Consider the following 26,532-nt stretch of genomic DNA (forward strand, 5'->3'; position numbering starts at 1 on the left):
TGTCTTTAAAGTTTATGCTCAAAAAAACACTCTTGAAATCAGATTCTGGTCTGCCTGAAAAACCCTCTTCTTCAGTCCTCCTCAGAACACTCTGTTTTCCCTCTGACCACGCCCCCTCAGGAAGTGGATGTGCCTCGGCTCTCCAGCACGTTGATCTAATGTTTACATGTTGGCTGAATATACACGGCTGCTCAGAGATCACGTTACTTCAACCCTCTGAATCTGATCCTGAATCTGATCCTGACGGAGAGGCGCCTGCAGCAGGACCTTTCTGAAGGATTGGTCACAGATTTAGTGTTTCTTGTTGTTTTATTTGTCAGTATGTCGACGTGTGTCTTGGTACACAGCTACAGCTACAGCTACAGCTACAGCTATGAACATATAGCTATGTGGCTATGCTAATTAGCGCTAGCACTTATCCATGATAAATAAAAATCATCCACTAGATCTTCAAATCTGCAGACGTGGGGAGTAAAACTGACCTTTGTGTTTATTAAGACAGCCTACAACTAGCATGCCTCCCTCCTAAGCTCCTTGTTAGCATACATGTGTGCAGGGAATGAAAAACGGAGGAGGGGTTCAGTATTATTTTATACAGTCTATGGGCTGAACAAGCTCCGAGCTCTGACTCCGTGACAGACCGGATATTGTTGTTACGTAACAAAAACACTGAAGTCTGAAACGGCTCGTTTCACACACATTTACAGAAAGGTGGAGAAATCAGAACAGGGGCAGAATGGATTTTTTTCATTCTCGGGGGGTTTGTAGACATGCCAGGGAAACATATTTCAGGTAGAGAACCATTAAAAAGTCCATTTTGCATGATATGTCACCTTTAATTTATACCTGATTCCATTACAAGAAACAACAGGAATCTAGGACTGTCCAGTATCAAGGGATTTATCTCACAGTCACACTGGTTGAATTTTTGGCTTAAAAGTTACTGAATTGATTTCAAGTCACTGAATCGTTTCAGATCGCATCGTTCTAAATGAATCAATATCGTCCTTTAATCATATCGGTAACCACGAATCATGATATGAATCGAATCGTTAAAAAGAATGGTTACACTCCTACATAACAGTATGATTTGTATTTTCTTACTGTGATAAAGTATTTTTTCTGGACCTCTTTGGGTACTTTTGCTCTTTAAGTAACATTAATATCAGCAACATATTGTGTGCAGTACCCTGCGTCTATATTTGAAGCCTGTGTGCGATAACATGACGTAACAGAGAGGACAAAGTTTGTGTCATTTTGAAGATAAGAAAAACTGTACAAATGAAGGTTAAAGATAAAAACAAACCACTTGTTTACAATCCTTTGGGGATTCTGAGTCATCCTGGAGCGGATGAAAGGTTTATCTACAGAACGCTGATCAAACTCTGCCATCAAAGATCAAGATCAAGAGAGTGCTCAAAGCAGCAACAGAGGAGGAGGGGGGGGGGATTTTTTCGATTTCATGTCAGGTTGTTTTTTTCTCACATGTTGTCCAGCCCAAATGTCATCGCAGGTTGTTTGTGATTAACTTTTAACACTCGCTGTAAGATTTGTTAGATTTCTGGTCTCCTTCATCACGATGGCATCCTCTTAATCAGTCACAAACACACTTCATATGACAGTCTTCCACTTTGGTGGTAATATGCTAATGACATGCTACTTCTGTCGTGTTGTTATTTAGTGTTCTGGAAGTTCACACTAAAATTGACCTAGCTCAAAGTTCAGTATACTGAAATGAGCTAGTTCATGTCCATGGTTCATGTTCAATTGTGTTAAAGTTAAAGTTCTTGGTCCAAAAAATGAACTTGTTCACGTTGATTTTCTTTAGCTGCACCTACTGTACATTCTTTTCAGTAGAACCTCCTTTGCTTCAACCCCTAACTCTCAATCACTGACATTTCCTTAGCTAAATACATTACTTTATTCTACTATAGGATCACAATCAGATCTAATGTTTCAAAGCCAATGATATCCCAGTTAAACAGAAACAAATGCACAGCTTTGAAAACTTAGAAACGCAGATAACAAAATGTTTTGGTGGAATATTTGGGTAAGGGTTCTGACTTCAACATCCAAACACAAAGGGAAAATCTGCTACATAAAAAACAATGTGAGGAAGATGGTTTTAACATTCTCTAAAATAAAGGGCAAAGAGTAAAGAAACAACAAACAAATAAACAGAAAAAGTGAATTATTCTCCATTCTCAAAATGCCACACCTCTCTAAAACATCCCAGTACTTAGCCCATTGGGACCCGTCCTGATCCATTAAACTTCTTCAAATGTTTACAAGATCTGGCTTCACAGGCACCGCTAACTTTATCTGAAATGCTGGCATGCTTGGCCAAATGCCTGCCGGGTGCTGGAAATCCCACTTCAGCAGCTATAAAACATAGTGCTCGGTAACTCTTGGTACCCGGTAGCAAAATCTATTTAAAGAGGAAGAGTGGATGGGTCAAAACATCTGAATTGACTACTGGACACTGAAGTGAAGTTTGTTTCATTTAGAATTTAACCATAATGCTTTCCTTGTTTTCAGCAGCACCACAAGCAAACTTGGAACACATATACTCTTAAAAATGTATTACAATTGTGATTGTTGTGACTCATTCTAATTAGAAGTCACAAAGTTATACTGTTGTTTTGGTACAGAATCTCTGTTATAGTCTGCTCACTTTAATGCTAAACCATTTTTATTTTTCTAGTCAGTTACATTAATGTAAAAGCCAATGGTCCATGTTATCAAACCCATGCTGATAGAAAATGCTTGTTCGGTGACAGGAGTGAAAAAGGAAAGACTTTCTGAAAATATCTTTTCAATTTAAAAAAGCACTTTGTCTATTTTGGCCCTTCTGGGTGAGCTGCCTTAGGCTTAGACTGCAGGGAGGCTTAAAATACATGCTCTCCCTCTCTCCCTATCTGTACCATTCATGTCCCGTTAATCCTTGTTACTAACTTTGAATCTTCCCTGGAGTCAGATACTTTGTCAAGAAAGTTTTTTTTTAGAGTGCCATCTGCTATCTGCCTGCTATGGACCCCAGTGCTGTTTTCTAATAAGTCTTATTTATAAGTATCAAACTTGTCATTGCAGTTATTAATATTGTCTTAGTTGTCACTATAATGTTGCATCCTTGCAGGGCGTAAAATTAACTTTTTACCTCGTCTGTCATTGGCGAGTGACCTCCAAAAATGTACCAGCCAAAAATATTTTTCACCGGCCAAATAAAAAAATCATGCCTTATTGGATTTAAAGGTGACATATCATGCAAAATGGACTTTTTAATGGTTCTCTACCTGAAATATCCCTGACATCCCTGAAGTGTCCCTGGCATGTCTACAAACCCCCCGAGAAGGAAAAAAATCCATTCTGCCCCTGTTTTGATTTCTCCACCTTTCTGTAAATGTGTGTGAAACGAGCCGTTTCAGACTTCAGTGTTTTTGTTACGTAACAACAATATCCGGTCTGTCACGGAGTCAGAGCTCGGAGCTTGTTCAGCCCATAGACTGTATAAAATAATACTGAATCCCTCCTCTGTTTTTCATTACCTGCACACATGTTTGCTAACAAGGAGCTTAGGAGGGAGGCATGCTAGTTGTAGGATGTCTTAATAAACATAAAGGTCAGTTTTACTCCCCACGTCTGCAGATTTGAAGATCTAGTGGATGATTTTTATTTGTCATGGATAAGTGCTAGCGCTAATTAGCATAGCCACATAGCTACATCTTCATAGCTGTAGCTGTGTACCAAGACACACGTTGACATACTGACAAATAAAACAACAAGAAACACTAAATATGTGACCAATCCTTCAGAAAGGTAGCGCTGCCTTTCTGGTAGAGGTCGGTTTTACTCCCCACGTCTGCAGATTTGAAGATCTAGTGGATGATTTTTATTTATCATGGATAAGTGCTAGCGCTAGTTAGCATAGCCACATAGCTACATGTTCGTAGCTGTGTACCAAGACACACGTCGACATACTGATAAATAAAACAACAAGAAACACTAAATCTATGACCAATCGTTCAGAAAGGTCCTGCTACAGGCGCCTCTCCGTCAGTATCAGATTCTGGATCAGATTCAGAGGGTTGAAGTGACGTGATCTCTGAGCAGCCGTGTATATTCAGCCAACATGTAAACATTAGATCAACGTGCTGGACAGCCGAGGCCACATCCACTTCCTGAGGGGGCGTGGTCAGAGAGAAAACAGACTGTTCTGAGGAGGACTGAAGAAGAGGGGTTTTCAGGCATGTCAAAATCTGATTTCAAAGTGTTTTTTTGAGCATAAACTTTAAAGACATGTTTTGGGGACCTCTTAGACCAATATATATTGATGAAAACAGCGTGATATGTCACCTTTAAAATATTTACCATACGTTTTTATTATGAAAATCCAACTTAAGCATAACTTAAAGAATACAGTTATGCACAGATATAATTATATTATTGCTATTTTATTAGGTTATACTTTATTTCAATGTGACTGCTGCGTCATCATGTATTAGAAATATTCAAAAGTGCAACCTTTTATATTGACTGAGTGAGCCAAATGTCCGTCTCACAGCTTTAACAGGAACATTCCGTTTAACCCGCAGGAAACGGGAAAAGAATAAAAAAACATCAGCTGGGATTGAGTCTAAATGAAATGAACTCCGTTTAGCCGTCTGTTCCTCTTCTCGATCGTCTCCTGCCTCTTTATTTATCCTTTTTGTTTGCGGTGGCTTCACGCCAGCAATGTGTCGCCACATCTTCATCGTAACACTCCTCCCGCCGTGCTTCTTCAAGCAAAGGGAATGAATAGAACTCCAGTAGCTGACATCACGCCGTTCCCGATGTACCAAATCACAACACAAGTACAGCGCGCCGCAAGGGTCAAAATAGCCTGACAGTCTGCAGAAATGGGCGAAAGGATGAAAACAAAACCTCACATGCAATACAACATTTTTCATTGGCCACTGGCGGGTGTTCATTTTACGCCCTGCATTCTTGTCTTCCTTTCTTCCTGTGTCACTCTTTGCCTCTCTTTTCCTCTCTTTCAACCCAACCAGAGTCCGTCTACCAAGAGTCCAGTTGTTCACAAACTGCCTTAAACAGAACTTAACTTTCATCCTGCTGTAAAACTATGAAGGCAATGCTGAAGCACAGAAAAACTCCAGTTACTTTAGTGTCAACTTGAGGCTGGCTCCAGAAGCCCATGAGACCCCATTAACACCTATATTGAAGCGCCCATCCTTACAGAAGAAATAAACTTGCTCACAGCTTGGTTAAAAAAAGAGTTTGTTCTGAATAGTCCATTTCTCTATTCTGTGCGGAGGAAGAATTGAAGCATGGAGGCTGCCATTGTTGAGCTTCAAAACTCCACTTCAGAAACCAATGAATGTTGTCACTAAGACTACACCCATGTTTTATAAGTCAAAGGTTTTACCCACTTGACAAAAAGCCTTTTTTAAAACAGAAAACCGGTTCTGAATCTGATCTGATTCTTATTTTGGTGCCACTTACAAACCACTGAAATGAAACCTCCTAACAAAACTAAATTAATTCCCTCGTTTTCCAATTTTGAAGTGCTCATCAGAAATAATTAAACATGTTCAATGGAATTAAGATAAATTCATGATATCCAAATCTTTCTAGGAGAACAAACATAAAAACAGTATTAAATAACAGCAGGATCCTCAGGACAGCTCAGCATATACTCAGAATAAATCCGTGGAACGTGAGAAGGCTAATTGACCTTTAATATGATGGCTAAGCTGCATGCATCTGATGTCAGAAAGCCAGAAGGACACAGGGAATTACATAACATCAACAGCCTGGGATTAAGATATGGACAAGTAGCAATTGCAGTAGAATCATGGAATATTTAAGGTATCCAGTAATGTGGCTCCATTATTCTAAGGTTTATTTTCCTTTTAGGAATCTGACAAAGATTAACTAAGATCAACCAATAGTTTAAAATATAGAGACTTTAAATTGTTGAATTATTGGAAGTTCCGGCCATATAGAACAACTGTCAGACATCCACTCTGAAAGCCATATCTGTTTAATAACTTACATTTACCAGCAATAAAACACTGAAAACAATGAGATGGTAACCCTGTAATCAATTAATAAATAATATGATCAAGCACTGGGAGTCAGCGCGTCAATGCCAACCTGCTGCATTGAGAAAGAGGGGAAGGGAGAGAGACTGTACTGTTGAATTTATTTATTTATTTTAGTCTAACTTCTGTAGTAAAGATGAAGGCAGCAGAGCCTCCTCTGTCCATCATCCTGTGAGCCCCACACTTTTACTCTAACCTGAGCCTCCTCTGGTCCATCATCCTGTGAGCACTTTTACTCTAACCTGAGCCTCCTCTGGTCCATCATCCTGTGAGCCCTGCACTTTTACTCTAACCTGAGCCTCCTCTGGTCCATCATCCTGTGAGCCCCACACTTTCACTCTAACCTGAGCCTCCTCTGTCTGTCATCCTGTGAGCCCCACACTTTTACTCTAACCTGAGCCTCTTCTGGTCCATCATCCTGTGAGCCCCACACTTTCACTCTAACCTGAGCCTCCTCTGTCTGTCATCCTGTGAGCCCCACACTTTTACTCTAACCTGAGCCTCCTCTGGTCCATCATCCTGTGAGCCCCACACTTTTACTCTAACCTGAGCCTCCTCTGTCTGTCATCCTGTGAGCTCCACACTTTCACTCTAACCTGAGCCTCCTCTGGTCCATCATCCTGTGAGCCCTGCACTTTTACTCTAACCTGAGCCTCCTCTGGTCTGTCATCCTGTGAGCCCAACACTTACACTCTAACCTGAGCCTCCTCTGGTCCGTCATCCTGTGAGCCCCACACTTTCACTCTAACCTGAGCCTCCTCAGTTCATCATCCTGTGAGCCCCACACTTTCACTCTAACATGAGCCTCCTCTGGTCCATCATTCTGTGAACCCTGCACTTTTACTTTAACCTGAGCCTCCTCTGGTCCATCATCCTGTGAACCCTGCACTTTTACTCTAACCTGAGCCTCCTCTGTCTGTCATCCTGTGAGCCCCACACTTTTACTCTAACCTGAGCCTCCTCTGGTCCATCATCCTGTGAGCACTTTCACTCTAACCTGAGCCTCCTCTGGTCCATCATCCTGTGAGCCCCACACTTTTACTCTAACCTGAGCCTCCTCAGTTCATCATCCTGTGAGCCCTGCACTTTTACTCTAACCTGAGCCTCCTCTGGTCCATCATCCTGTGAGCACTTTCACTCTAACCTGAGCCTCCTCTGGTCCATCATCCTGTGAGCCCCGCACTTTCACTCTAACCTGAGCCTCCTCAGTTCATCATCCTGTGAGCCCTGCACTTTTACTCTAACCTGAGCCTCCTCTGGTCTGTCATCCTGTGAGCCCAACACTTACACTCTAACCTGAGCCTCCTCTGGTCCATCATCCTGTGAGCCCCACACTTTTACTCTAACCTGAGCCTCCTCTGGTCCATCATCCTGTGAGCCCCACACTTTCACTCTAACCTGAGCCTCCTCTGGTCCATCATCCTGTGAGCCCCACACTTTCACTCTAACCTGAGCCTCCTCTGTCTGTCATCCTGTGAGCCCCACACTTTTACTCTAACCTGAGCCTCCTCTGGTCCATCATCCTGTGAGCCCCACACTTTTACTCTAACCTGAGCCTCCTCTGTCTGTCATCCTGTGAGCCCCACACTTTTACTCTAACCTGAGCCTCCTCTGTCTGTCATCCTGTGAGCCCTGCACTTTTACTCTAACCTGAGCCTCCTCTGGTCCATCATCCTGTGAGCCCCACACTTTTACTCTAACCTGAGCCTCCTCTGGTCCATCATCCTGTGAGCCCCACACTTTTACTCTAACCTGAGCCTCCTCTGGTCCATCATCCTGTGAGCCCTGCACTTTTACTCTAACCTGAGCCTCCTCTGTCTGTCATCCTGTGAGTTGCACACTTTTACTCTAACCTGAGCCTCCTCTGTCTGTCATCCTGTGAGCCCCACACTTTTACTCTAACCTGAGCCTCCTCAGTTCATCATCCTGTGAGCCCTGCACTTTTACTCTAACCTGAGCCTCCTCTGGTCCAACAGGCGTGACCTGCCATGTCTGCACGGTGTCCTCCGTGCCCCTCTGCACCCAACTCCGCTCTGAATTCTGTGTGCAAGTAAGGTGTGAATGTTTGGAAATGTCCTATACACACTTCGCTGAAGGGAGTAATCCATGTGCACGCTATCAGTCCCCATTGTAAGTGTTTTGGGGAAGGTAGTCATCACCAAGTATGTTTTGATATTCATATCTCATCATGCTGGGAGGCTCAACTTGATTATAAAGCATGTGATCATAACCTTCTGTAAACTTGTCAAAGTAGGAGCTGGTTACACAAATTTCTGCGTGTCCATCATCAGTGTTGAAGCGTTCTCCTGATGTCTTTGAGCATTCAGGTCCAACTGTTCTCTCCGTGTCGCTGTCAGTCAGTAAAGGTGAAGTGTGGTTTTTGGATGACACCAAGAAAATCTGCTGCTTCACGACACGGTCATGAACGCATGTTGGTATGTAAAAGTGTAGACTCCGAATATAAGACTAGTCCACTTTTTCACATGCAGTTTAAAGGGAAAAACCCCAGTTTAAATTATGAGCAATAGGGTTATTCATATTTGGTATTTTTACCTCCGGACACTTTGGCCGATGATATCTCTATATGCCGGACTACTGCACGTGAAACTGGCTAAACCCTGAAATAAAACCACATTTTACAGTTACTTACTTATATACATTGTTCTTGACTTCCAAATGCATGCTGATACCATTTCAGAAAGCTGATGTATTGTCAAGACTGGACAAAGAGAAATACTGCTGTTTTGAACATGACATTTTCTCATCCAGTCAGTGCAGAGCGATGTTTTCACACCCTAACTATGTTGCTTCACTTTGCCAGCAGTCTTATCTAACTCTTTTAAATAAATGCAAGCAGCCAGAACAAGATATGGGAGGACAGCAGGAATCAGAGCCAAAAGCTTTCCATAGTCCTCAAACACAAACTAAACAATTCAGTAAGTTTAGAGCAGGAGAGATTTGTAGCTCGTGATTGTGTAAACGTGGCTCACTTATATCTTATTGTTGTCAAAATGGAAAATTAAACGTGTGTTGCAAAGAAAAACTCAACTTCTTAATCTCTCCTCTCGTAACTCTATAAAAGGTTATAATGAACTAATTTCAAACCATCTGTGGAGTGTCCTCTTCTCCCCTCAGCATGACTCATCTTGTTCCATCTCTTTAACACGTCAAATCAATGTTGGATACCAGACTTGAGGAAAGGTCATGATTTTCCTATTTTCTCCTGAAGCCATGTATTGATCTGGAGCTGAGGTTAAAAAAAAGAATGCAGTGTACACCTTTTAATCTGACATTAACTCAAGGTGCATGTGTTGGATTGTGGCTCAAAGCCTCCTCCTAACCATCTTTTTGAGAAATGTTTTTAACAATCTAAAGTTTATGTCACAATGTCACATATAAATAACTTTAGTTTGCTGTGAGTAATGAAAGTGGTAAGCTTTCCAATTTGAAGTTGGATTTGATAAAATGCTGTTACTAATGTTGCATTGTATCATCATTATTCAATAACTGTCCTAAACTTCATCACCCTAATACAGTACGTATTGAATTATGAAGCGGTTGTATTGTGTAGCTTTTTTTCTTAAGATTCTTTTTATTTTATATTTTAAATAGTAAATGGACTTGCTGGGGGACTTCAATGCTCACGTGGGCAATGACAGCGTGACCTGGGGGGGCGTGATTGGGAGGAACGGCCTGCCTGATCTGAACTCGAGTGGTGTTCAGTTGTTGGACTTCTGTGCGAGTCACAGTTTGTCCATAACAAACACCATGTTTGAACATAAGGGTGTTCACAAGTGCACGTGGCACCAGGACACCCTAGGTCGCAGATCGCTGATCGACTTTGTAGTCGTATCGGCTGATCTGCGGCCGTATGTTCTGGACACTCGAGTGAAGAGAGGAGCAGAGCTGTCAACTGATCACCACCTGGTGGTGAGTTGGATCAGGTGGCGGGGGAGGATGCCGGACAGACCTGGCAGACCCAAACGAACAGTGAGGGTCTGCTGGGAACGTCTAGCGGAGGACCCTGTCAGGCTGGTTTTCAACTCCCACCTCCGGCAAAGATTTGACCGCGTTCCGGGGGTGGCGGGGGACATGGAGTCGGAATGGGCCCGGTTCAACGTTGCCATTGCTGAGGCGGCTGTCCGGAGCTGCGGTCGCAAGGCTGCTGGTGCCAGTCGTGGCGGTAATCCCCGAACCTGCTGGTGGACACCAGAGGTGAAGGGTGCCGTCAAGCTGAAGAAGGAGTCCTACAGGTCGTGGCTGGCTTGTGGGACTCCGGAGGCAGCTGACAGGTACCGGCAGACCAAGCGATCTGCGGCCCGGGCAGTTGGCGAGGCGAAAACTCGGGCGTGGGAGAGGTTTGGTGAGGCCATGGAGGAAGACTTTCAGTCGGCCTCGAAGAGGTTCTGGCAAACTGTCCGACGGCTTAGGAAGGGGAAGCGGCCCTTTGTTCGCACTGTTTACAGTGTGGATGGGGAGCTGCTGACCTCGACTGAGAGTATAGTCGGGCGGTGGAAGGAATACTTCGAGGATCTCCTCAATTCCACCAACATGCATTCCGAGGAGGGACCGGAGCCGGGGGATTTGGTGGTGGGCTCGTTCATCACTGGGGCCGAGGTTGCAGAGGCAGTCAAACAGCTCCGAAGCGGCAGGGCCCCGGGGGTGGATGAGATCCGCCCCGAGTTCCTCAAGGCTCTGGATGTTGTAGGGCTGTCCTGGTTGACACGCCTCTGCAACGTTGCATGGACATCGGGGACGGTGCCTCTGGAGTGGCAGACGGGTGTGGTGGTCCCCCTTTTCAAGAAGGGGGATCAGAGGGTGTGTTCCAACTATAGGGGGATCACACTCCTCAGCCTCCCTGGGAAAGTCTACTCTAGGGTGCTGGAGAGGAGAGTCCGGCTGTTGGTTGAACCTCGGATACAGGAGGAACAATGCGGTTTTCGTCCTGGCCGTGGAACACTGGACCAGCTCTACACCCTCGGGAGGGTGCTGGAGGGGGCATGGGAGTTTGCCCAACCAGTCCACATGTGCTTTGTGGACCTGGAGAAGGCTTACGACCGTGTCCCCCGAGGTATCCTTTGGAGGGTGCTCCTGGAATATGGGGTGGATGGCCTGTTGCTACGGGCCATTCAGTCTCTGTATTGTCGGAGCCAGAGTCTGGTTTGCATTGCCGGCAGTAAGTCGAGTAGTCGGCAGTAGTTTTTCTGTCCACTCAAAGTGTTTTTACACTTCTCGTCAAATTCACCATTCACACAACAGTCACACATTGATGGCAGAGGCTGCTTTAGAAAGGGACCATTAGTATTAGCTCATCTCATTTCTACACATTCACACTATACTTGGCAACAGCGGGAGCAATTTGGGGTTCAGTGTTTTGCCAAAGGACACTTCGGCATGTGACTGTAGAAGCTGAGATCGAACCCCTGACCTTTCGATAAGATCAACTCTACCACTGAGCCACAGCCGCCCAAACCTCTCTAACATCAAAATAATGTGTTTAATTAACTTTTTGTCTCTCCACCAGTGGCGGCTGGCCAATAGAGGGCACTAGGGCGCCGCCCCACAACCCACCACATTACCTTCAATAAGACAAAAAAATTTAATTTAATTAAAAAATAAAATAATATTCTGAACTATATGAATATATATTTTTAGATGAGCATGATACATGGTATATAGTTAATGATGAGTAAAGTTGTGTCGTTCATCTGTGTTGTCTGATTGGTGACGTGTTTTTGTTACAATGTCACAATGTCATTTAGGAGACGCTTTTATCCAAAGCGACGTACATACAAGAACAAGAACAACACAAGCAAAGATCTAGACAAGAGGAAACAAGATCAGTACGGGTAACAAAGTGCTTCAAGTCCATTTGGGTGCAGGTACTGCCGAGCAGTGTAAAGGTAATGCACAAAAGGAAATAAGGACTTAAAATAAGGAACATCTACAATGAAGCAATCAAACAATTTAAGACCTTCCATTATCTTCATCAACAATTAACCTCACCACAATAATGACCAAAGTACCAAGTGCTGGGTCACTCAAGACCTGAACACAGATTCCCAGAGAAGAGCAGGACAGTGAGAGTCAACTGTAGCTGGAAGACATGATCTGCCACTGGGGACAACAGTGGAGAAGAGTCTAGCTACGTGCATAGTGCTTCCTAAAGAGCTGGGTCTGTCCATAGACTTGTTAAAGTTGTACATGTGCAGTAGCTCCTTTTCAATACAAGAGATAGGACCATGTCTGGGTTCACCTTCCCTGCTCCCAGAGCTGAATGCAGCTGGATGGGGCCGACGTCACAGCCGTCTGTCATAAAGTGCGGCTGATTGACAGGTCGAGCCGGTCGACCCACAGGAGTTGGAGACGATCGGTCAGAGAGGCAGAATGTAGAAAGAGAATTGATATAATTCAGTGAAATCACTTCAGACATCACCTTTAGAGAGGAGAACATACCAGGAGAAGCTCAACGTGAAAAAGTGCGGACTTGATCAGCCCAACATCACAATTAATCAGCAGTCCAAAGACAGAGGGAGACAATACACCCGGTCTTTGTCCAGGACCTGGTTTAGCAACAAGGCTTGGCTAACTGCATGTAGTGAGGCTAATGTTTTAGTCTGCTTTCCCTGCCTCCTTTTTCAAACGTCAGGATCTGACCCAGCATGGATTAAGACAGGTATTAGCACCCCCTGGAGAAAACTCCACCAGCCGCTACTGCTCTCCACACGTCGAACTCTCCACACCAAGCCTCCAGATAAATTGTATTGCCTCTCTAGCATACTAACATGAAAATACACACCCACACATTACAACCCACACACAGTGTATTTCATTTAATGAGTTTTTTCTTCTTTGCTTGTCTCATCTCACCATCATAACCACCAATAAGGACACGTTACATTTACTGTTCTTGTATGTCTGTCCTTGTACACCTCTCACTGAGCTTCAATATTTGTTTTCCTTCTAGTTTTGGAGTAAAGCCCAAGGAGAGCCTTTATAGTATGTCACATCGAGTTTCAGAGACTTGATGTGACTTGGCCCATGAGCCAAAGCAGCTTCTGTAAATACAAACAAGCTCTCAGTCAACTTGTCTAGTTACATATTACACAAGCCCAGGAAGAAATACTAAATGTCAAATGAGTAGACAGAAGATGACCTTTGACCTGACAGATGAATCTTCCTCTCTGCTCTCTTTGGGGCTACCCTCTGAATGAACCACTCTCTCCAACAGGCAGATATATTGCTTTAGGGAGATCTGCATGCGTGCTTTTATGTGTGTGTGTGTGTGTGTGTGTGTGTGTGTGTGTGTATGTGTGTTTGAAAGAGAAGAGATAGATGTAATTGAACTTCCTGTTTGTATATAGTGTGCTTTGCTATCGCATCATCTTTATCATCCGAGATGCATAAAAACCTAAACTCAGAGTGAAAGTAATATAAGAGCCTTAAATCAAGGCAGAGAGCTGCATATAAGCATTTCATTACTGTGAGAATTTCTCTATTTGAAGAGCTTTTCATTTGTTTATGCTGACAGCAAAAATGAAAACAATATGTCCAGGGAAAAATAAAAGAGGGAAGCAGCTAACCATGTGTTTGCTTATACTATCTATATGAATGGAGATCTTTGTATATGCTTCAGAGCTACACAGCTGTGACTCAAGACTATCCCTGCCAACACAGGAACCCTTATCAAACTTTCTTCTTGAATGCATCACAACTAAGGATTTCATACTCAAAAGTTAGTGACATGTGCCCACACCAAGGTTATCATCATTAACAAAAACTAACGAAATAACAAAAACGAGAGGTGAAAAAACATTTTCTTTAACTGAAATAAAAATAAAAACAAGGCTTTACAAAAACAAATAACTGACTGTATTGTGAGTTTACAAAACTAACTAAAATTAAAGCCGCAAGCGGCGATGTGCGGGCCCTCGTTCAAGCACCGCCTGATGTGCGCGAGTCCCAGATGTGCACGACCGCCTGATGTAAGCCACCGCCTGATGTGCTGCAGGTGATGCTGTGCTGCCTAGGCTGAAACTGTGAGCTTACCTGTGCAGTTATCAGCATAGTGTACATTGCAGTACCACCTGTCACCAGTAGGTGTTGCTGTGTCTTTAATTATGTTCTGAAGGATTGTTCATCACAGATCATTATAGAAAGAGTTGGGATCACAAGCATGTTAAAAACATGTTCTGAGAGTAAATACTGCTTGTGTCCATTAGGTGGCGCTATTCATATGACAAACATGTTTATGTATATGAGTTCAGGCTGGGCCCATGATGAAACATGTCAAATTTGGAAGAGATCGGAGATTGTATGTAAATGTCAGTACCATGTATTTCCTGTGGGTGGCGCTATGGCTGTAGTAGATAAATGAGTCCATAGGTGTGTTGAGGGATGGACCCTGATCATGTGTATGTAAGTTCAAACAAATTGAACACTGTATGAAGGAGCTATAAGTATTTCCTGTTTCATGGCGAGACATCAGAGTTTGAGGCGTGGCCACGCCCACACCGATTGACTTAGAGAAATTCTGTCTGATAGCTTTTGATCGTCAATGTGTCTGCTTCAAAATGTGCGTGTTTGGGAGTTGATCGGAGCAAAATTGTAGGAGGTGTTCAAACAATTACATACCCAAAATAAAGGGGTCAAAAACAGAAAAATCAAAATGGCCGACTTCCTGTTGGGATTTCACCACGACGTTAAGAGGATTTTTTGTAGGTCTTGGCATGATACCTTACCAAAAAATTTTTGATGCATGTATGTTGAACCGTATTATGGGGCTGATCTTTTCAAATTTCCAACTTCAAGGGGGCGCCGTTGAGCCATTTTGGGGATTTTTTTTTCGGGACCACAAAAATGTCGAAATTTTCACCAGGCCTGGTGCATGTGCAACGGTTGGGGACTTTTGCACCGCGTTAAGGCAAGCAAATTGGGGATTCAAACGGCGGAAGAAAGAAAGAAAGAAAGAAAGAAAGAATGAATAATAATAATAATCCCTCGGGTTACAAGAGGGCCTCGCCGACATTGTCGGTGCTCGGGCCCTAATAAACTAAAATTATAGAGAGAATGTCTTTAGCTTTTTTCTTTGTCAATCTATCTCATACATAAATTTAGTATTTTGAGTGGATTTGAATTTTTTGTTTGTTTTCTGCAAGTTTCACTTCAGTTGGTGCAGTCTCACAAGAAGGCAAGCGTCCTCACTTTACCTGCTAGAAGAGCGTCCTCACTTTACCTGCTAGCAGAGTGTCCACACTTTACCTGCTGCTTACCCCATTTGGAATTAGTTTGAATATGACTGTGTCTCTGATAGGAGGAAGTGCCTTGCAGTGGAAGGTGATACAGTATGCTGAACATTTCTCAACGGGCAAAATCCCTCTAATCTTAAAGTCCATTTGAAAAGCTCACACAAGACGGCTAACCTAGCTTACTTTGTCAAGGCAAGGGAGAGCGCCCAGCCCCCTTCCCCTGAAACAGAAGCCAACCCCCGGCCAGGCAGCATGATGGAGCCGGAGACAACCGGAGGACAGAAAACACTGATGCATCACTTCCACCGGCGACCCAATAGCTGCTGGTCAGTACATACGCAGGAACATCACAAGAGAGAGGAAGCTTACACAACGCCTTTACTGACCTTTTAGAATCTCACCCCTGAAAACTAACCCATGTTACAAAAAAGACTCAAAATAATACTGAAACTAATAAAGCTAAACTAAAACTAATACTGAGGCTAATAAAAACTAAACTAAAACTAATACTGAAACTAATAAAACTAAACTAAAACTAATACTGAGACTAATAAAAACTAAAACTAATACTGAAACTAATAAAGCTAAACTAAAACTAATACTGAGACTAATAAAAACTCAACTAAAACTAATACTGAAACTAATAAAAACTTAACTAAAACTAATACTGAGACTAATAAAACTCAACTAAAACTAATACTGAGACTAATAAAAACTAAAACTAATACTGAGACTAATAAAAACTCAACTAAAACTAATACTGAGACTAATAAAAACTAAACTAAAACTAATAAAAACTCAACTAAACTAATACTGAGACTAATAAAACTTAACTCAAACTAATAAAAACTCAACTAAACTAATACTGAGACTAATAAAACTTAACTCAAACTAATACTGAAACTAATAAAAACTCAACTAAAACTAATACTGAGACTAATAAAAACTAAACTAAAACTAATACTGATAATAAAAACTAAACTAAAACTAATACTAAAACTAATACTAAAACTCATAAAAACTCAACTAAAACTAATACTGAAACTAATAAAACTAAGACTGAGACTAATACTGAAACTAATAAAACTAAGACTGAGACTAATACTGAAACTAATAAAAACTCAACTAAAACTAATACTGAGACTAATACAAACTCAACTAAAACTAATACTGAGACTAATAAAAACTCAACTAAAACTAATACTGAGACTAATAAAAACTCAACTAAAACTAATAAAACTAAACTAAAACTAATACTGAAACTAATAAAAACTCAACTAAAACTAATACTGAGACTAATACAAACTCAACTAAAACTAATACTGAAACTAATAAAAACTCAACTAAAACTAATACTGAAACTAATAAAACTAAGACTGAGACTAATTCTGAAACTAATAAAAACTAAACTAAAACTAATACTGAGACTAATAAAAACTAAACTAAAACTAATAAAACTAAACTAAAACTAATACTGAAACTAATAAAACTCAACTAAAACTATACTGAAAATAACAAAACTAAACTAAAACTAATACTGAAACTAATAAAAACTCAACTAAAACTAATACTGAAACTAATAAAACTAAGACTGAGACTAATTCTGAAACTAATAAAAACTCAACTAAAACTAATACTGAGACTAATAAAAACTAAACTAAAACTAATACTGAGACTAATAAAAACTAAACTAAAACTAATAAAACTAAACTAAAACTAATACTGAAACTAATAAAACTCAACTAAAACTATACTGAAAATAAGAAAACTAAACTAAAACTAATACTGAAACTAATAAAACTCAACTAAAACTATACTGAAAATAACAAAACTAAACTAAAACTAATACTGAAACTAATAAAGCTAAACTAAAACTAATACTAAAACTCATAAAAACTCAACTAAAACTAATACTGAAACTAATAAAACTAAGACTGAGACTAATACTGAAACTAATAAAAACTCAACTAAAACTAATACTGAGACTAATACAAACTCAACTAAAACTAATACTGAGACTAATAAAAACTCAACTAAAACTAATACTGAGACTTAACTAAATAAAAACTTAACTAAACTAAACTAAACTAGCAAACCTGCTTCAAAAACTAATTACAACTAAACTGAAATTAAAAATAAAAAGTCAAAACGAAATAAAATAAAAATTAATGAAAAATGCGAAACTATAATAACCTTGGCCCACACACTAAACCAAAGTGTAGTAATAAAACTCAACTCAAACTAATACTGAGACTAATAAAAACTAAACTTAAACTAATACTGAAACTAATAAAAACTAAACTAAAACTAATACTGAGACTAATAAAAACTAAACTAAAACTAATACTGAGACTAATAAAAACTCAACTAAAACTAATACTGAGACTAATAAAACTAAACTAAAACTAATACTGAGACTAATAATAACTCAACTCAAACTAATACTGAGACTAATAAAAACTCAACTCAAACTAATACTGAGACTAATAAAACTCAACTCAAACTAATACTGAGACTAATAAAAACTAAACTAAAACTAATACTGAGACTAATAAAAACTAAACTAAAACGAAGCATTTTCAAAAATAAAAACTTAACTAAACTAAACTAGCAAACCTGCTTCAAAAACTAATTACAACTAAACTGAAATTAAAAATAAAAAGTCAAAACGAAATAAAATAAAGATTAATGAAAAATGCGAAACTATAATAACCTTGGCCCACACACTAAACCAAAGTGTAGTGGAAAACATTGTCCTATTTGTTTTCGTATGTATGTAACAGTACCGGTTTTGTAACACAATACTGTGTAATGGATTACTGTAACTCCACTACTATTTGCAGTAACTAGTAACGTATTTAGCTACTTTTCAAATTAGATAACGCTGTTACAGTTATAGAAATTTAAGAGGACGTGTTGCTACGAGTGATGTTACACATACGTCAGCACAGTAGCATCCTGGGGGTAAGAATATTGCACACACAATGACTGATGATGATTCAGGCGTGAGCTTTCTGTCTCTGAAATGGCAGCATTATTTTTCCCTCTGTGAAGTCAAGAAGGAAAACTTTGTTCATCACCAAAACTATTAATGATTCACTCATGAAGCGCCTAACCAAACCACATGCTTCTACTAAGCTAGATGCCAGAGAGCCCGGCACAACAAACACCGCTGACCCAGGTGCAGCTCATGTTGCCTCAGCAGACCGAAGAGGAGCCACTTCATCCAAACACCCAAGGCTTGATTTTAAACCACAATCAGTCCAACAAACTGTTAGCCAGGAAGGACTAAACAGACTGATTGCAAAGTATGTTGAACACAGGCTTCCAATATAAATGGTGAATTTGCAGCTTTCAGAGAACTGATGAGCAAAATACTGGTGAGATGAGAATCAGGATACATCAATAAGAGTATTGAAGTAAAAAGAAGTAACACTAACGCTACTCTCCCAAGTAGCTAATTACTTTCAGAAAGTCGTATTTGCAAATACTGCTAATATCCGATTTTCTCCAACTTGCCCAACACTGACTGATACTAACAGAGATTCATAACCCAGCTGTCTTACTGATCTTCCGGTTGTGTAAGAAGCTTGATTCTGATTGGTCAAAACTCCTTGACAGTGGTTATTAACATTCACTAACATGAGCAACATCAGAAACAAACTGATCACACGTCATGTCAAATCAATCCACAGAAAAGAGTTCAGACACATTTAGCTTCTGCTTATTGACACCATAGACCGTAAGGCTAGGGGAAACCGTTAGCTTCTGTTAGCATCATATTGGTAAACAATCTGGATAAATCATAAGCTTTGGTTAGCATGCTAAATCAGCAGGCTACGGACGTTTACATATTGGATCCTGTCCATCAATATGATGAAGGAGCGGAGCAGGAGAGAGAAACTTTAGGTTAGTGATCTCTACAAAGAAAGTTAAATCATGAGCGGTGGTGATGACAGCAGCAGGGTTCAAAGTTGTGACATTAGTTTCTTTTTAAAGGTGTGTGAACCACAGAGCTCAGAGAAGAAGGAGAGCTGAATGAGGACAGTTTCATGTTCAATCCACCACAACAGGCAGAGAAGAATCCATCACCATGGAACGATCACTGACGAGGAATCACTGGGACTATTTTTAAAAACTGTAAACATAAATCATTTAAATCAATACAATCATCTTTAATCAATGTTTTTAACAACGTGTTAGTATTTTAAGTTAGTAGCCGGGTAATAAGCAGGGTAAGACAAGACCCCTCCGCTTCGTGTCGGGGTCTTGTCTCACCCTGTCGGGATTCTTTTACCCATAACACCCTGCTAACCATACTTTATCTCTTACATAGCTGACACCTGTCACCAATGGTAAAAGAGACTTAAAGGTGACATATCATGCAAAATGGACTTTTAAATGGTTCTCTACCTGAAATATGTGTCCCTGGCATGTCTACAAACCCCCCGAGAATGAAAAAAATCCATTCTGCCCCTGTTCTGATTTCTACACCTTTCTGTAAATGTGTGTGAAACGAGCCGTTTCAGACTTCAGTGTTTTTGTTACGTAACAACAATATCCGGTCTGTCACGGAGTCAGAGCTCGGAGCTTGTTCAGCCCATAGACTGTATAAAATAATACTGAATCCCTCCTCTGTTTTTCATTACCTGCACACGTGTGCTAACAAGCAGCTTAGGAGGGAGGCATGCTAGTTGTAGGCTGTCTTAATAAACACAAAGGTCGGTTTTACTCCCCACGTCTGCAGATTTGAAGATCTAGTGGATGATTTTTATTTTTCATGGATAAGTGCTAGCGCTAGTTAGCATAGCTACATAGCTACATGTTCATAGCTGTAGCTGTGTACCAAGACACACGTCGACATACTGACAAATAAAACAACAAGAAACACAGAATCTGTGACCAATCCTTCAGAAAAGGTCCCGCTGCCTTTCTGGCAGAGGTCGGTTTTACTCCCCACGTCTGCAGATTTGAAGATCTAGTGGATGATTTTTATTTGTCATGGATAAGTGCTAGAGCTAATTAGCATAGCCACATAGCTACATGTTCATAGCTGTAGCTGTAGCTGTGTACCAAGACACACGTCGACATACTGACAAATAAAACAACAAGAAACACAGAATCTGTGACCAATCGTTCAGAAAGGTCCTGCTACAGGCGCCTCTCCGTCAGGATCAGATTCTGGATCAGATTCAGAGGGTTGAAGTAACGTGATCTCTGAGCAGCCGTGTATATTCAGCCAACATGTAAACATTAGATCAACGTGCCGGAGAGCCAAGACCACATCCACTTCCTGAGGGGGCGTGGTCAGAGAGAAAACAGAGTATTCTGAGGAGGACTGAAGAAGAGGGTTTTTCAGGCAGACCAAAATCTGATTTCAAAGTGTTTTTTTGAGCATAAACTTTAAAGACATGTTTTGGGGACCTCTTAGACCAATATATATTGATGAAAAAAGCGTGATATGTCCCCTTTAAGACATAAGTTTAATTAGGGGGGACAATAAAAGGAATGCTTTAAAGGTTGAAACATTGCAAAAAACATCAACTTCATGACAAATAATGCCAACTTAGAACTCTTATGAAACAATATACTCCACACAACTCACTTCACTGAGCATGCAAAAAATGTGTTTCTCATCAGGGAACTATTCACACAGAACTGAACAGATAGTTACATTCACGTCACTTGGCACTGCACACCCATTAAACACTTTTGGAAAAACATCATAGAGTCATTTTCCTGCTTCGCGGGCTGCCACATCCCATTATCTCCCTCCCTCTGCCTACGAGGAGACATTTCAACAATAACCCTGAACAACACAAACAGCAGTTTATGCCTTGTAGCGCTAACTATCGCTGAGAAAACTATCCTGATGAACTGGAAGTCATAAGACTCTCCTCATATGACACACTGGAAAAATTACTTAGATCAGTGCTGGGCGATACTGCCACAAATCAATATGACGATGAATTAAACATTCTGCCTTGATAACAATAAATTAATGATTATTAATATTACTCATTTTATGTTTTAGTTTATCATTTGCCCTCATAGTTCATTGACAATTGGTTTTACTGCAAATATGCTCTAATATAACAGCTGGGATATTCATTTTTTCTAATGAAACTGTGCATATCTGATCCTTGTGATTTCACAATAATTGATAGAAACAGTTATTTCCATCTTTTTCAATCCTTGTCATAACACTAGTGCAGCATTTGTAAAGGCGTGTTATCAACAGCTGCTGTATGGAGGCTCTTGTTTCTCGGCTTGCAATAAAAGAATAAGAAAAAAAGAACAAGTCTAGTGTTTCAATGTTTGGTCCCTGTTGAGAACACTTAAAACTTAAAGTGAACTTCTTGCATCAGAGAGGAGACAGAACAAGCCTGCTCCAAAGCAAAGAGGAGAAAATGAAGGCTGCAAAGAGATACAGGTCAAAGGTGGTTACTGTTGGCTGGACACAACACGTGAATTTTTCACATAGCCGGCCTGCCATCTGCTTATACGCAGACCCTACAGTCGCTATGTTGGGAAGTCAGTACCTTTTAAATGGTTTACACGTCCATCTAGAAGGATAGCTGTTAGTTAGCAGCTCATGATGACAGATGTGCCGACTTTTGTAGCTGAGATACAGGCGAGGGTGCAACGGGTGAAGTGTTGAAAACACAAAGAGTGACAAGGTTAGGACATGCAATGATGAATAGCTACAACTGTTTATGCAACGCTTACAGAGTGCTTCTTGTGTCTTCCTTATTGCTATCTGCTCCCTGTCACTGATGTTCTTTCAGAGCCTCTGTGGTGGGTGGTGCAAATTCACATTGTGTTAGTAACCTGGAAACTCTGCAAACAAACTGACACAAAGTGCGAAAGAATAGCTTCTACTTGTGTTGTGTTGTGTCCAGTGTCAAGAGGAGAGGAGTGTGAGAGTCTTGCTGCATACCTACCACAGGCAGATTAGCTAGTGGTTTATTTCATTAGGAACTTTCCATCCCTACTAAGCACCCTGAAAAACAACCGCCTCAACACTCTCTTGAAATCTAGGTTTGACAACTATGTATCTGTTGCTGTTCCATCATACTGCAAGCTGTTACTTGTCGTCATATCTTGGGGGGTTTCCAAGGGACACACTTGACTTACAATGTGTTGAGATCCTCAGAAAAACAGGCATGCTGTTAGACGCACTAGTTGATGTATTGAAAGTGACTACAGAGAGAGGAATCCAGAGGGCATGCACCAGATGACAAGTCAGATAAAATGAAGGTCTAAATAAACATGTGTCAGAAAAAACAGATGACACTTCACAGAGCGGTGTTCACTCAGGGGAGCTGGCCATCATTGCATTCTTCAACAGGGACTCTCAATCAAAGTCAACAAAAGTTGTGTTGTAGGTTATGTTTATACATTGTACTGAATTCTGTGTGTTTTCTGTTGACAGCTGAGTCTTTACAGATGGAACAGATCTCTTTCCATGTAGCTTAGTCTGTTTAAGGAGCTGCACGCAAACATTTGTGAGATTAAAACTTGAAACAGCATAAAGGCAAATATTGCAGACAACAATCAAAACATATGAAACAGCTGATACACAAAGATTACTTATTTATTTTTCTTAACTAGTGTTCTGTTCTATTTCTGAGAGTTCCTCTGCAGCATCGCTCAGTAACACACATACACGCATGTACACAGCAGCAGCAGGGGTTGGCAGCGTAAACAAACTCCTGAGAGAAAAATGCTAATTTCATTGCTTTTTTGATGATGGCTTGATGAAAAAGTTTGGGGGGGATGAAAAGTTTTAGTCACAGCCTCTGCAGAAGCAGTCAATTCCTCTATGACAGGACACAAGTATATGAGGAGTAAATGGTTACAAAGGATGGTCCTGAATTTTATATCTCCTCCATTCATTTTGTTTTTATCAACTCTGTCGCTCCAAATCGGTTCTCATTGTGGAGTCATTACTTTCCTACTGAATATATCAAACAGCTTCTCAATACCTCAAGCAAGACAAGGCCACACATTAAAAATACAGAATAATTATACTGAGGCTTCCACTCTAAACCTCACCCATGTGCTGTCATTTTGAAACATATATGTTTTAACACATATATCACAACAACCTTTACAGTATAATGATACTCTCATAAAAAGTCACCTGGTTCCCTCTAACCGCACTTCACACACCAAAGGTTAGGATTTCCAATTTCATCCCCACTAGGTTACTGGTCTGTTAGAGGCTGACCGAGGCTTAAGCTCACAATCTGAGATAAAGGTCAGAGAGATTGGCTTGACACTTCTGAATGTAAAATGGAGACGCGTGATTGAAAGCTTCAGCCTGCAAGGCGAGGATCAGGGCATGGTATGAGCTCACCATTTTGATAGCTTTGCATACTTGACTGATTTTATAATATTTAACTTGCTATATGTTCCACTACTATTTTTAAAACTTCACTTCAAATACTTAATAGCACCCACTAAACAAATTCCACCAATTATATTCACTGACTGGAGAATGACCTTACACAGCATAGAGATGAAATCCAATAGTTAAAAAAACTATGTTGTATTTTGTTAAGCTTGATTCTGATTGGTTGAAACTCCAACAGCGGTAATTAATTCTCAATTGCAAAAACAACATCAGATTTACATGATCATACACGACATAAGAAAATCAATCAACCACAGGAGTCCAGGACTTTCATAAAGTTGATGGTTTCACCTCTTCCTGTTGATATTGTGACATTAATGTAACTGGTAAACAACATAAAGGATACTTTTAATATTACTCTCAATTCATCTGGATAATACCAGATAATAAGCAGAATAATTTATGGTGAGCAGATGATGCAAAAAAGAATCCCTCAACACCCCCTCCTAGGGGTGAAATGATTCATCTACTACATCCATGTATCGATTTATATTCCTATGATTCCACTACATCGATTGTATCCATACTAGGAAATAACACATTGGATTTAAGCACGGCAGACTTTATATGGATGTGTTTTTTTGCACTTTTAATGATAAAGACGTTAAACGTTACTCAATTCAGGCTGCCTGTCTGTGATGTCATCACCACACGCCAGCAGACAACAAAATATAGCATGGTGGATGGCAGAGGAGAAGCTGGAGAGCCAGAAATGATCAAGACACCATTGAGGTCCAGTGTGTGGAAACACATTGGCTTTTGCAAAGACGGAGATGTTCTAAATAAGTCACTCGCTGTTTGTAGGATATGTAGAGGTCAAGTCAAGTTATCACGGCAACACCACAAATCTATCTAACCACCTACTAAATGTGGGGCTCATGTCCGCGTCAGCCCCTGCTGCGTAGGGGAGACGCAGAAGTATAAATCAGCCTTAAGGCGCCATGGGATTTCACACAAAGCCGACCGTCCAGGCATGTCTTGCAGCGTTTCCGCTGCAGCAGCAGCGCATGCTAACATCAGCTCTGCAGAAGCCTCAGGCTAAAAGGTTAACCTCCTGTCAATTCAACCTGAAGTGTTGGTTGAACTTTATTCAAATAAAATGTGAATGCATTTGCCATTAATTGTTGTATACTTGTTTGTTTATATCCATAATCAATTTATACTTGATTCTCTTACAAAAAACAACAGGAATCTAGGACTGTCCAGTATCAAGGGACTTATTTCACAGTCACACTGGTTGAATTTTTGGCAAAAAAGTTACTGAATCGATTTCAAGTCACTGAATCGTTTCAGATCGTATCGTTCTAAATTAACCAATATCATCCTTTAATCGTATCGGCAACCACGAATCATGATACGAATCGAATCGTTGATAAAAAGAATCGTTACACCCCTACCTCCTCCCTTTGGGATCCTGCTCACCCTGGTGATTCTATTTCACATGATCATCTATGAAATGACATGACCACATAAACACCTACTCACTATACTTCATCCCTTACATAAGCAACATCATAAATCTGTTAAATTACCAGGATGTTGCTCTATCGCTCATTTTAGGGGAGTATAAGTTAAACTGTATTCATATTTGTTAACCGGTTTGGTGGTCTAACTTCGTTTGCCTTCTCTTCACTCGCAAAAATGTCACCCACGTTTTAAAAATGACTGCACAGTGTGGTGTTAACAGATGGAAGTTATGGCTACAGCTGTAAAAAATAAGATCTCTTCCATAAATCTGAAAAGAAATCAAACTAAGACAAATTCTCTTCAGGCTGACTAAACTGCCCCATTAATAATAAACTATCAGTGTGTGTAGGATCTGGAGCAGCTGCTTTGGCATCAGACTCACCGAGGACAGGCTTTTGGGTCTGTCTCAGAGCAGTGGCAGTCTGTTGAGTCATGCATGATCCAACCCCCTGAAACTGTTCACACTTTGCTGCCTATGACTTCTTCAGTTTGCAGGTGCCAAACAGGCAAGAGGAAGGCAGCTGTTTTCTGTCAAAGGCGACGACTAATTAGGCAGCCCGGTCTGATGTTCCAAATGAACCTCCATCCTACTCTGCTGCCGGTCTCCCTCCCACTGGCGTCATTTTCTCACCGATGACTCACAGAGAAGAATTATCCACATCTCTGGCCTCTGATCTGAATGTTTTTGACCGTCACCATCTTGTCACACAATCTAACCCCTTCCTTGACTTTAAAACTCCTTTTTTAGTAATGAATCATCTCAATTCAGAGAGTTATAGTAATGTTTTTCTCTTCCCACCTCTTTGACAGCTCAATCCGGCTTCTGTCAAGTTCCACAGGTCTTATGCATATTTTAAAAACCCACACATTTCAGTTCCTCCGGTTCAAACTTGGTCTGTTTAATTTTCAAGATCCGAAAAGTTTGAGAGAATCTTTCTGGCTCTTTGGATGATTTAATGTTCTGCTTGGTACAGCAGAGAAGCAGAACATGTTCCCATTTTATGCACTGGAAGAAGTCACCATTAAATTTCATTCTGTGTGATCAGCCATTGGAAGAAGTCACCATTAAATTTCATTCTGTGTGATCAGCCACTGTATGTGTCCGTATGTGTCCGTATGTGTGTGTCCGTATGTGTGTGTCCGTATGTGTGTGTCCGTATGTCTGTGTCCGTATGTATGTGTCCGTATGTGTCTCTATGTGTCCGTATGTGTGTGTCCGTATGTGTGTGTCCGTATGTGTGTGTCCGTATGTATGTGTCCGTATGTATGTGTCCGTATGTGTCTCTATGTGTCCGTA

General features: G+C 40.7%; 1 protein-coding gene across 2 annotated transcripts in view; it reads right to left on the reverse strand.

Moving 5' to 3' along the window:
• Positions 1-26,532, reverse strand: part of ramp1 (receptor activity modifying protein 1) — a 119,929-nt gene that overhangs the window by 36,302 nt on the left and 57,095 nt on the right. The window lies entirely within an intron of this gene.

Source organism: Notolabrus celidotus, chromosome 10, assembly GCF_009762535.1.
Source record: "Notolabrus celidotus isolate fNotCel1 chromosome 10, fNotCel1.pri, whole genome shotgun sequence".
NCBI classification, from domain to species: domain Eukaryota; kingdom Metazoa; phylum Chordata; class Actinopteri; order Labriformes; family Labridae; genus Notolabrus; species Notolabrus celidotus.